The 10075-nt window shown below is 37.1% G+C and overlaps 1 protein-coding gene across 5 annotated transcripts in view; it reads left to right on the top strand.

Annotated features, from left to right (window-relative positions):
• MCC (MCC regulator of WNT signaling pathway) overlaps window positions 1-10075 on the top strand; it is a 208639-nt gene that overhangs the window by 56578 nt on the left and 141986 nt on the right. The window lies entirely within an intron of this gene.

Here is a 10075-nt window from a genome sequence, read left to right as displayed (position 1 = left end):
GCCAGGTTCAATTCCAGCTGGGCTTTGGCATTCCTAACTTCAGTCCTGCATGCTCAGATGATGTCTCTGTGTTCCCCCCAGGTTACCCACTCTCTGTTTGCTTCCTTTTTGTGCTTGAGTTTTGGCAGGAGCGTTCATGTAGTAGCAAGGGATGCTTTAAAAACAAAAACCTTTCTGCTATTCCTCTTTGTGCCCTCTCTGCTAATCTTTATAGTAAGTTGCAGTGGCTTTTTATGGAAGAAGTTTTCCCTCAAAGAGATCAAAGGAAGATTTTTGCAGTTTTAGTTCTTACTGGATGTTGAAAGCACGTATGTTCTACCACATGCATTGCTAAGAATCTCAGAAAAACAGTACTATATATATTACAGTAGGGAAGTTTAAATTTAGGTTTTGTTTCTGAAATGCAGCCATTTGGGGTTTTCTAGTGATAGCGCATTCTCTGTTGATCCAGAATGTAATAGATTAGATATTAGAAAGAAATTCTTCACCATGAGGGTGGTGAGGCACTGGCACAGGCTGCCCAGAGAAGCTGTGGATGCCCCATCCCTGGAGGTGTTCAAGGCCAGGCTGGATGGGGCTTTGGGCAACCTGGTCTGGTGGGAGGTGTCCCTGCCCATGGCAGGGGGTTGGAACTGGGTGGTCTTGAAGGTCCCTTCCAACCTAACCCATGCTATGATTCCTTGATTCTGGACACTGCAGTGTGGGGAAAAAAAGAACAGGAATTAGCATCCACTGGGTGAGGGGAAGGAAGAAGAGGAAAGAAGATGGCTGGAAGAAATAAATCTCAAATTTATTGTAGAAAACTAAATTAATTTAACTTTTGTGAACATTTTCCACTATTGCTGATTCATGACACCTTTTAAGGGGTGTCAGAACACTGTTCTGACAACTGAGTTAGTGTTCGTGTTACAAATGTAACAGTAGAGAACTTTTTTTCCTACCTGTTGACTGTTTAAATGAGATGTGTGCTCTTACATTCATTTTTCTTTTTCATATGTCATGAGCTTAATGGCTCTTAATGTTAAAAAAAATAATAATTGCAAATGCATAATTTAATAAAACTTGGCAAGCAATATCTTTGGGATATTAAGTTACTGCAGAACAATGCCATATGTATGGTAAAACATTATATATATATATATATAAGAAATCATGATAATATAAAATATATAAACTTTAAAAATTCCTATTTAGCAGAAATGTAGATAAAGGCATAGAGGACACTGAAGAATTCTAGAACTGTTTTTTAAAATTTTTCTTTAGCTATTTTTTGCGTGTTTTTATTTTTCAACTGAAAATACATGATCAAAAACATTTGCAATTGGGATACTGAAAAATTCATGTGATTAATTTTAGTGGTCTTTTGGACTCGATGAAGTCATTCACAGTCCTGTTACAGTTCCATTTTTCACTGCTTTCTAGATTGTTTTCTTCCCATCCAGCTGGGCTAGGACTAAAGCTGCACTTTTTGTTTGGCTGAATAGGAATTGTGATCAGTTGGTAACACTAAATTTTCTGACTTAGTATCCTAGAATAGTTAAAGGACCAAGTTGCCATGGTTTACTGGGTATTGTTTATAGGCCAGAGTATAAGTAATGTAAGTAAAGATCCTTTCCTTTGTTCAGAACATATTAATAGGACAACTGATAGAGAGTAAACCTTGTGTTAAATTTGAAATGCCAGTAATGTCCAGTAGCACTGCAGCGATACTTTGTACTTCATAGCGCATTTCATTTGAGGAGCTGAAATAAGCTGTAAACCATTATTGATGCAATTCTGTCATTGTGTATGAGAACTTATGTTTCAATTTGTTAATTACATTATGTTACATGCTTTATCAGAAATCTTATTAGTCAAACTGATAACTCAATTCTTGTTGCCTGGCTTGGTCTTGCAGAGAGGAGTGTGTCTTATCGGGGCATGGTTATGAAATTATACTTAAAAAGACCATTTTACAGAAAAGGATTTTAGAGGATTTTAATGGTAGGTTGAGTTGGGACAATTCTACCCTTTTAAGAATGACATTGTTGCAGACTTTAAGTAGATTTGATGGCATTGCATGAGGAGATATTGTAATTTAGTAATTTCGAGAGAATAGATTAAAAAAAAATAAGGTAACCATGACACACAGGATTTTTAAGTCACGATGCCTCCTATTTGTACGCTTAAAGATGAATTGTTAGCAAAACCATTGGCAATCTTCTACCACCACGTAGTAGTTGTATTTAAACCCTAGAGGCTCAATCAGCAGATGTTTATTGAATTTTATGGGTTGCCTTTGGGGAGGCTTTTCTGCTTCTCAGTTGTCTGTGTCTGCTGTTCATTCTCTTGTGTCTTTTCTCACAGCTTTACTGGATGCTGTGTGTACTCTCAGCTTTCATTAGCCCTTCATTTAGGTCCTCTTGCAGTTGGTAATTTATTGTTACTGCCCTTTATCCCTTTGCTTTTGTATGTGCCCAGCCCCTTCTTCTCTGTCTTTTTATTTATGTTTTGCTCCACAGTTCTGCACAGTGCTTCAGAGTTCATTCTAATAGCCTTCATTAAAGGACAAGGGAATTATACCTCTTACAGAGTTGACCGTATGAGGCTGCAAGTGCTTTGAGCAGGGGGCCAGTTCTGTTGGGGTGAAGGCATGTACCTGCCATGTGATTAATTAGCATGATGTACAAAATGAACGGTCACAGTTAAATCAGCGTAAAAGAGGTTAGCATGTCCTGGTCAGGGTGATCTGTGGTGTCAGTCCAGCTGTAATGCAGGGCTTTGCTTTGATGGGAAACCATTCCTTGTTTTGTAACCACAGATTTAGAGTTCTCGGGGATTGTGCAGTACTTCAAATCCTAATCCTAAAAGTAAGGTTTCTGGAGAACTTACGGTTAAGAGAGAGCTCTCCTGTAGTCTCCTGAAATACCCTCATCTTCAGTAACTTTTTACTGTTGAGGCATTTTAGAGTTGTCTGAAGGTAGTTCTTGGCACTCTGAGCTGGATTCTCAGTAGTAATATGCAGCTGCCTTAGGTCTGGTAGATCCCTGTCCCCAGTGCCACTACTCTTTCTTGTCCTTGCCCACAGCCATGGTCTTAGGGAAGCTTAAAAGGGAAAACAAAGTAATGTAAACAGTGAAAAAGCCTTATCTTTATCTTTGATGTTATTCTAGAAAATACCTTTTTCTTTATAAGAGAATAAAATGGATTTAAGGTTTAACTTTGTTCTCTTTAGCTTTCTACTGACTTATCTTTGGCATATTAATAGAAATTATGGAAAACGATTGACCCAGACAAACTGAGACCTTTGTGACCAGAGTGAAGTCACTGACATTTTGGCACTGCTACACTCATTAGTGGTACTAACCCAAGTGTTTTGCTTTCAGCACTGCTGCATTTCATGCATAAAATTTTATACGCAGGAAGATAAAGACCTTACAACCTCCTAATTAGCAAATCTAATAAGCAGTACACAATTTATGGTTATGCACCAGCTACATTGATTATGATTATGAAGTCATTGCAATATAGTAATGTAATTTGTCAATATAAATCACAATCCTTCTCATTTAGTCAAAATTTTAGAAGCCACAGGAAAACGTTGTTTCTCGTAGGCTAAAATAAAATGAATGCTGAAGTAAAAACAGAATAAAAAGGACAGAGAGTACAGTTCTTTTGTAGGCTAGATTCCAAAATGTATTTTTGCAAGCCTGGCAATATGTTCAATTTTTAATTTATAATTTGGCAAACATGAAAATAATATCCTCTTTTTTTATTCACTTTTTTGGTGAATCTATTTTTGTCAAAGTGCTTTAAAAAAAAAAAAAAGTGCCATCCTGAAAAAATGTGCAGTTTCCATATTACTGCTAAGATAGTTCTGTTTGGTTTTGGACAGAATACTTTATCCAAGACTGGGTCACATGAAAAAAGTAATTTGTTGATGTTGTTACATGATCAATAATTGCTGGTTAAAAAAAAATATATTGACTTAGTAGAAGATTAATAAAGATCACATGATTTTACGTCACTTACTAGATGGGGATTTGTTTTTTCTCCTGAAACAATTTTTTCTTTGCTTCTTTATTATTCCCTTTCCTTTGAATTCTTAAGCTTTTTCTGTCTTCATGTGTGTATGCTCGAAAAGCTATTTCTTGTTTATCTGTGCCTTAGTCTTAAACCTGTGTTTTTGTAACCAAACAAGACACTGTAGAGACCGGCATTTTTTAAGTTGTCATACTAATGTAGCCTGCAAAGTAAGTTTTCAGAGCCACCAGAACAATAGCACTTATGGTGTTTCTAGTTTGTTGGTAAACACTGTGCACTTGCAAAGCTGCTATAGCAATTAGGCTCCCTAAGAGGAAATGGCTGAATTTGAGTATTGCAGTGCATATTTAGATGGGTCTTAGATTCAACATGTCACCGAACTGCAGTCCTAGGAGGTAAGAAGCCCTATAGCAGAGCACAGAGAGGAAGGGATAAAGGACTCAGAAAATGGAGGGAGAAAAAGAGGGAAAGGAAGGAAAAGGAAGGAAAAAGTTGCACTCACTGTTTGGAGTTGTTCAAAATATTTTGACACGTTACCTTCTTAACAGCAGGCTTCATGGCAGGTCAGGTATTGCCTGCCTGAAGTACGTTACTTTTACACCTGATTATCTGTTGTCTGTCCTCCAATAGCCAGCATAAAGGTACAAGCTGGTATAAATGCTGTTATAATTACTTCTGAATTATTCAGTAGAAATACAGACATGTGGCTTTGCCCCATACAGATGGAATTTGTTTTGCTATGAGGTCTGGCAGTGTTGAGATATGATATCAATAATCGTGGAACTACAGTCTAAGTAAGTAGTAGCTTTCAGACATTTATGAGGTACAAAGATAGAAAGAGGCATAGAGATGCTTGAGCTCAGTAATCATTTTCCACTGTTGTGCTGCTGTCAAGGCAAAGCATGGAGGGAGATGAAAATCAGAGTAGGAGGAGTTCTACCTGCAAATAAAATGGAAGAAGGTTTTGTTATTCTTTCACAAGAGACTGAAGGGTAGAACTAGATGAAGAAGGGTAGAACTAGATGCTGAAGGCAAACTTCAAAGAGAAGTAATAACAAACAGTAGTTTTTTGTTTAAAAAAAAAAACTGGGACATGTTAAAATAGTAAAATGCTAAAGCACACTGAAATCTGAGGGCATTATTAATCTTGCACCTGATCTGTGTTTGTTGAGGTAGGCCTACATATGATCTTAGTGAGTATTTACATGAAAGATGAAGTTACCAGTATGAAAGTAATCCCTGTTTATGTAGAAAAAAAGTTCAATGCATGTTTTAGTACAGTGTTTTCTAAGTGTTCTGTGTCTGAATGGGAACTGGATTGGTGTCCTGTGATTCTATCAAAAAGTTTTTATGTGGGTGTTGGGAAACACTGTAGAGTCATAGTGTGTATCCAATCTTTTTAACTGTTCCAGAACACAGATTTTGTTTATAATTTGGGGAAAAAAAAAGGGCCATTTTTCACTTCTTTAAAGCTTGTGATTCCACTGGCAATGGGTGGAATTCATACACAGGGAAAAAAAGCTATGTATATTTTGAATTTCTTCAGGAAGAAGCAAATTAGTTTATTGCAGCTAAACACAAATGAAAGATAAAGTCCTTTCCTTTTGGATCCCAGATGACAATGTAGGTTATCTATTACAGAGCTTTATGGTGGGGTAGCTGCAGGTCATGAGCAAATACACGTAAGTATTTAATATCCTTGACCTGTCTAAAGCTGCAATCCAGTCAAGGGCTGTTTATGGCATATAGCTTTCACAAAGTACAGCAGGATTATTTGGACTTTTTTAGTGTGTAAGATTCTTGGCATGGTTTCCAGTCTAGGTGGAGCAGAAAGCCATTAGAGACAGCACAGATTCCAAATGTCTAATTGTTTTAAAAGGAAGAGTAGTAAGTGCATGTACAGTTTTTGTCCCAGGGCAAGGGGAAACTTAGTGATCCCTCCCTTCCCATGCTTTATTTAATCAGAAAAGAAATTACTCTTATTTTTATCTATTTATCTACAATTAGAGGGTTGTTCTGAACATTAGTTAGTATTTGTATAGTGTTTTGAAAACATGAAATACTGTGTATCTATGATATATTATTTGTGCCCCTTTAAAATATCAGTTATATCAGAAAAAGATGGCTTTTTAAAATTTAATTTAGGACAAGGTCCTCTGTGGGAAAAGGATTTGCTGATGGAAAAAAAGACGACATTGTTTGGAATTATATTTTTTAAGCTAAATTACTTGCAGAATCATGTCTTGGGAGATGAGACTGACACTTTCTGCTTTGCAAATATCTGGATTTCATTTTTTTTCCTTCTTTGCACAGTTGATTTGAACCTCACAAGAGGCTGGCCATTTGTTTTCTCTTGAACTGGGGGGTCAGTAGTATTCTAGCTTTGTCCTCACCTTGTTGTCGTCTAAATGGACTGCTGTACCATTTTTTGGCTCTTGGAAAATTTTATTTTAGGGCATTATCAGCCTCCTTAAAATGTTGCCTTCCCACCACTACCTACTGTTTCAAATCTATGAAAAATCCAAGCTTTTTGAGAAATGGCATGCACTTTTTCTGTTGCTGTTGAACTGATATATTTTCCTTTGTTAACAGGGTGATATGAAATATGCTTTTTTCCCATGTTTTCCTTCATGTTTTCCTATTCCTTTGAGCCGTGCTTTCTCTGGCAGTGTTCCAGAGCAAAGGATGTTGTTTCCCCGAAGGATTACTTAATATATGTATATAATTTAAAACCCAACAATCTCAAGGTCTTTTTCTTATTATCAAAATACTGGTCTCTGGTAGACCTGAGGACATGAGAGAGCATGTCTGAGAGAACGTCTGAAGTCTCACAGTCACCATTAAAGTAGGTAGGATCAATTTCTTTAAAAATACTGCTCTTTGCTTTCTACCACTTCTTATCGTGACTAGTTTTGGGTCCTTTTTAAAGACATATCATTTGATTTATTAAATGAATATGCTGTTTTACTGTAGTAGTAGTATTAATCCAAAAACAATTACCTGTGCAGCTGTCTGAAAGACTCTGGTATTTTGAAAACCATATCTGCTATGAATCACAGAGCAGACTTAGCTGTTATTGAAAATCCAGACTGCCCAGTGTTCCAAAGTAATGTTCTGTCTGACATTTACTGAATAGGGCATAGTTATCAAAGAAACTGGAGAGATTGCAGTAATTACACTGAATCTTTATCTCTGCTCTGATATGTAGCTGACAATAAAGGATGTGGAAAATAAATGTATTCATTTTAATGCATCCATTTATGCAGTGTTTCTTAAGAGCAGGTGGCAGTACAGGAGAGTTTTCACATCTTAGATAGCAGTTTTAAAGAATTAGCTCTTTCATAAACTCAGTGCTTCCACGTTTCTCTGTGATTTAAACTATATCATTTGATAATCATATACATCTGTGACTTTGGCTGAGGTTCTTGGGAGGAGAGGGTACTTGTCTAACATTTCTCCTTCACGCTTGTTTCTCTTGAAAAAGTTTGTTATATGAATGCCTGTTTAATCTCAATAAATTAAGAATTTGTTTTTGTATTGAATTTTGTCGACATATCCATATATCATGGTTAGATCATGCTTTCCTGACTACAGCAAGTTTGCTATCTTGATGTATCAATGTTTTAAGAGAGCTACTCTCACTTGGTGACTCATCTCCTAAAGACTAACAAAAGGGCTTGACATGGGAATAAATTATTCTTCAACAGAGAGTGTTTGGTCTTGTTGGAGATGAAAATACTAGATGAAATAAAACAAGAATGTCAAGATCATTTCATAAGAACTATCCTGGTATAATCATCAAGGTTTTCAAGAGTCATAGCAATTTGTACAAACCATGTCTTTTTTGTCTTAGTGACTGTGTTTTGTCTTTAGAGCCATAGTTATGCAATGTAATTAACCATCAAGGGAATTCGGGTTTTTGCTAAATATTGCCATTCCAACAGATGCCTGTGTTTTAACTCAGGCGTAAAGCTTGCCTGCTTTTAGCTTAAATGCTCCTTCATTAGAAATATTGCCCTTCCTTGAGCAACAAGTGAAATTCAGGTAGGATATCCAGAAGTGTTTGGACTCACCACTGTTGGGAATGCTTGTTCTGCTGTTAAATGTCTGAGAAATGAGTTTCCTATGGCAATGTGATTTCCTTATTGACAATGTTATGATTTCTGTTCGTGTGTATATCTGGTCTGGCTCGTCTATCTTAAACTCCCAGCTGACTCTTAGACTCTTGTTCTTTCCAAAGTGATTTTCAGGTTGTATGTCATCCGTGTTCTCTTTTCTTACAGATTGGCAGATAGGCTATAACCCATGCTTCTGCTCTCCTTCACTTTTTTTCTTCTTTCCAGCCCAGTATGCATCCTCCAATATCTGCGTTCAGCTCATTGTTTTCCTTTAGTGCCTGGTAGCCATATATGCTATGGATGCATGAATGTACAGACGCACTGGTTGTTCCCATTGATCTGCTCTAAGCCCTGGCTGTGTTTGGCAGACACAACTCAGCTGCTGTGAGCTGTTGCCAGGCTGCACAATGCACTCTTCATTTGGAAAGTGTAGCCACTGATGTGTAAGTTAGCGGCTGCCTGAGGCCAGAGGCTGACTCTTGTGTTCTTTGTTTTAAAGAACAGGATCCTACCACTGTAACTGCTCTGAGCCTGGGAGCAAGCTGTCCCTGCAGGATGGAACAAACTTTCACTAACATTTTCTAAGCATCACTACTGCAGTTGATATTGATGAGAAATTGATTGAATAAAAGACGTTATCATAAATATATCTGCTATATTACTCAGTACCTGTGAAAGCACTTTAAATATGTCTTCGTAAAAGAAAAGAAAAAATCCCAGAAACAATCTCTGGATTTTTTGAAGACATACATTTTGAATATTTGTATGTGTTTCTGTGTCTGTAAGTGTATTTGTAAATAGTTGCAGCTGAGACATTAAACAGTACTTCTGTGTATTGTTTGATTATTGTTTCGATGATTGGATCTTGCAGTATTCCTAAGAACTGTATTGTGTAGGTATTTCTTGTTGTGAACTTGTGTCATGAGAAATATCTGTTTCTTTCCTCTGCTAAGTACCTATTTGATGAGCTGTTCTAATAGTAATTTTCCAGGGGTCAGTGGTATAATGGTGATTTAGTCTGGCAGTCAGAGATAGGGCAGCTGAACACTGTCCAAATTTAGAGGAATCGTAGCATCCATATCTGTTTACTGGTCACAGTTTGTGTGTTGCTCCAAGGCTCCACAAGCTGTTCCACAGACTTTTGTAACCATACGAAAATAAAATGTTCTGTTCTGTCAGCTATTGGTGGTTTTGGCAAGACAAGATGTTACAAATTTACTCGAATACACTTACAGATGTGATAATCTGAAAGTGAAATCATATTTGTATTTCCTACTTACTGTACTAATGTACTGATCTGATACTTCCAGGACGTGGCATTGTGACAAATATTGCCAGCATTTTCTGAAGTTAAAGTTTACCTTAAGTCTTGGTGTTTTGATCAGTCCATCATCTCCTGCCTGCTGTAATGAGATGAATATGTGCTAACAACACTTTAGAATAAAACCTATCAATGGCGTTGAGTACAGATAAACAGGAGGTTGTGTAAGGCACCGTGCTTTGTCAGGAAGCCACTGAGCAGTGTCTTCTGCTGCCTCTGCTGTAAGAATGGCAACTTGTGGCCAGGGAGACAGCTGGAGGGCAGTACCTTTGTAAATTGCTTCCATGACACTTGCTAAATCTTGCTTTAATGCTATGAAGTTCAACACTAATGTCTGTCGTCAGTTGTGTTGCTCATAATTGTGTAAATGCCATGCTGAGGGACTGGATATGTGGTTTATGTGTGGGGATACCGTAGTTAGTGACACAAGTGAAGTGCTTTCAGGTAAAGTTTTCTATCTTTTACTTCTGTTATTAAAAGCTTGATCCTAATAGGCATGCATCCTTTTCTTGGATCTCTGTGTATTTAAATGTAATTGCTGACTTTGATTGAGTGTGCTATCCATACCAGGTATCCAGAATAATTATTCTTTGCCTTCTTGCCAATATAACTG

Source organism: Anser brachyrhynchus (assembly GCF_964034855.1).
Source record: "Anser brachyrhynchus genome assembly, chromosome: Z".
Taxonomy (NCBI): domain Eukaryota; kingdom Metazoa; phylum Chordata; class Aves; order Anseriformes; family Anatidae; genus Anser; species Anser brachyrhynchus.
This window is presented reverse-complemented; position numbering and strand designations above follow the sequence as displayed.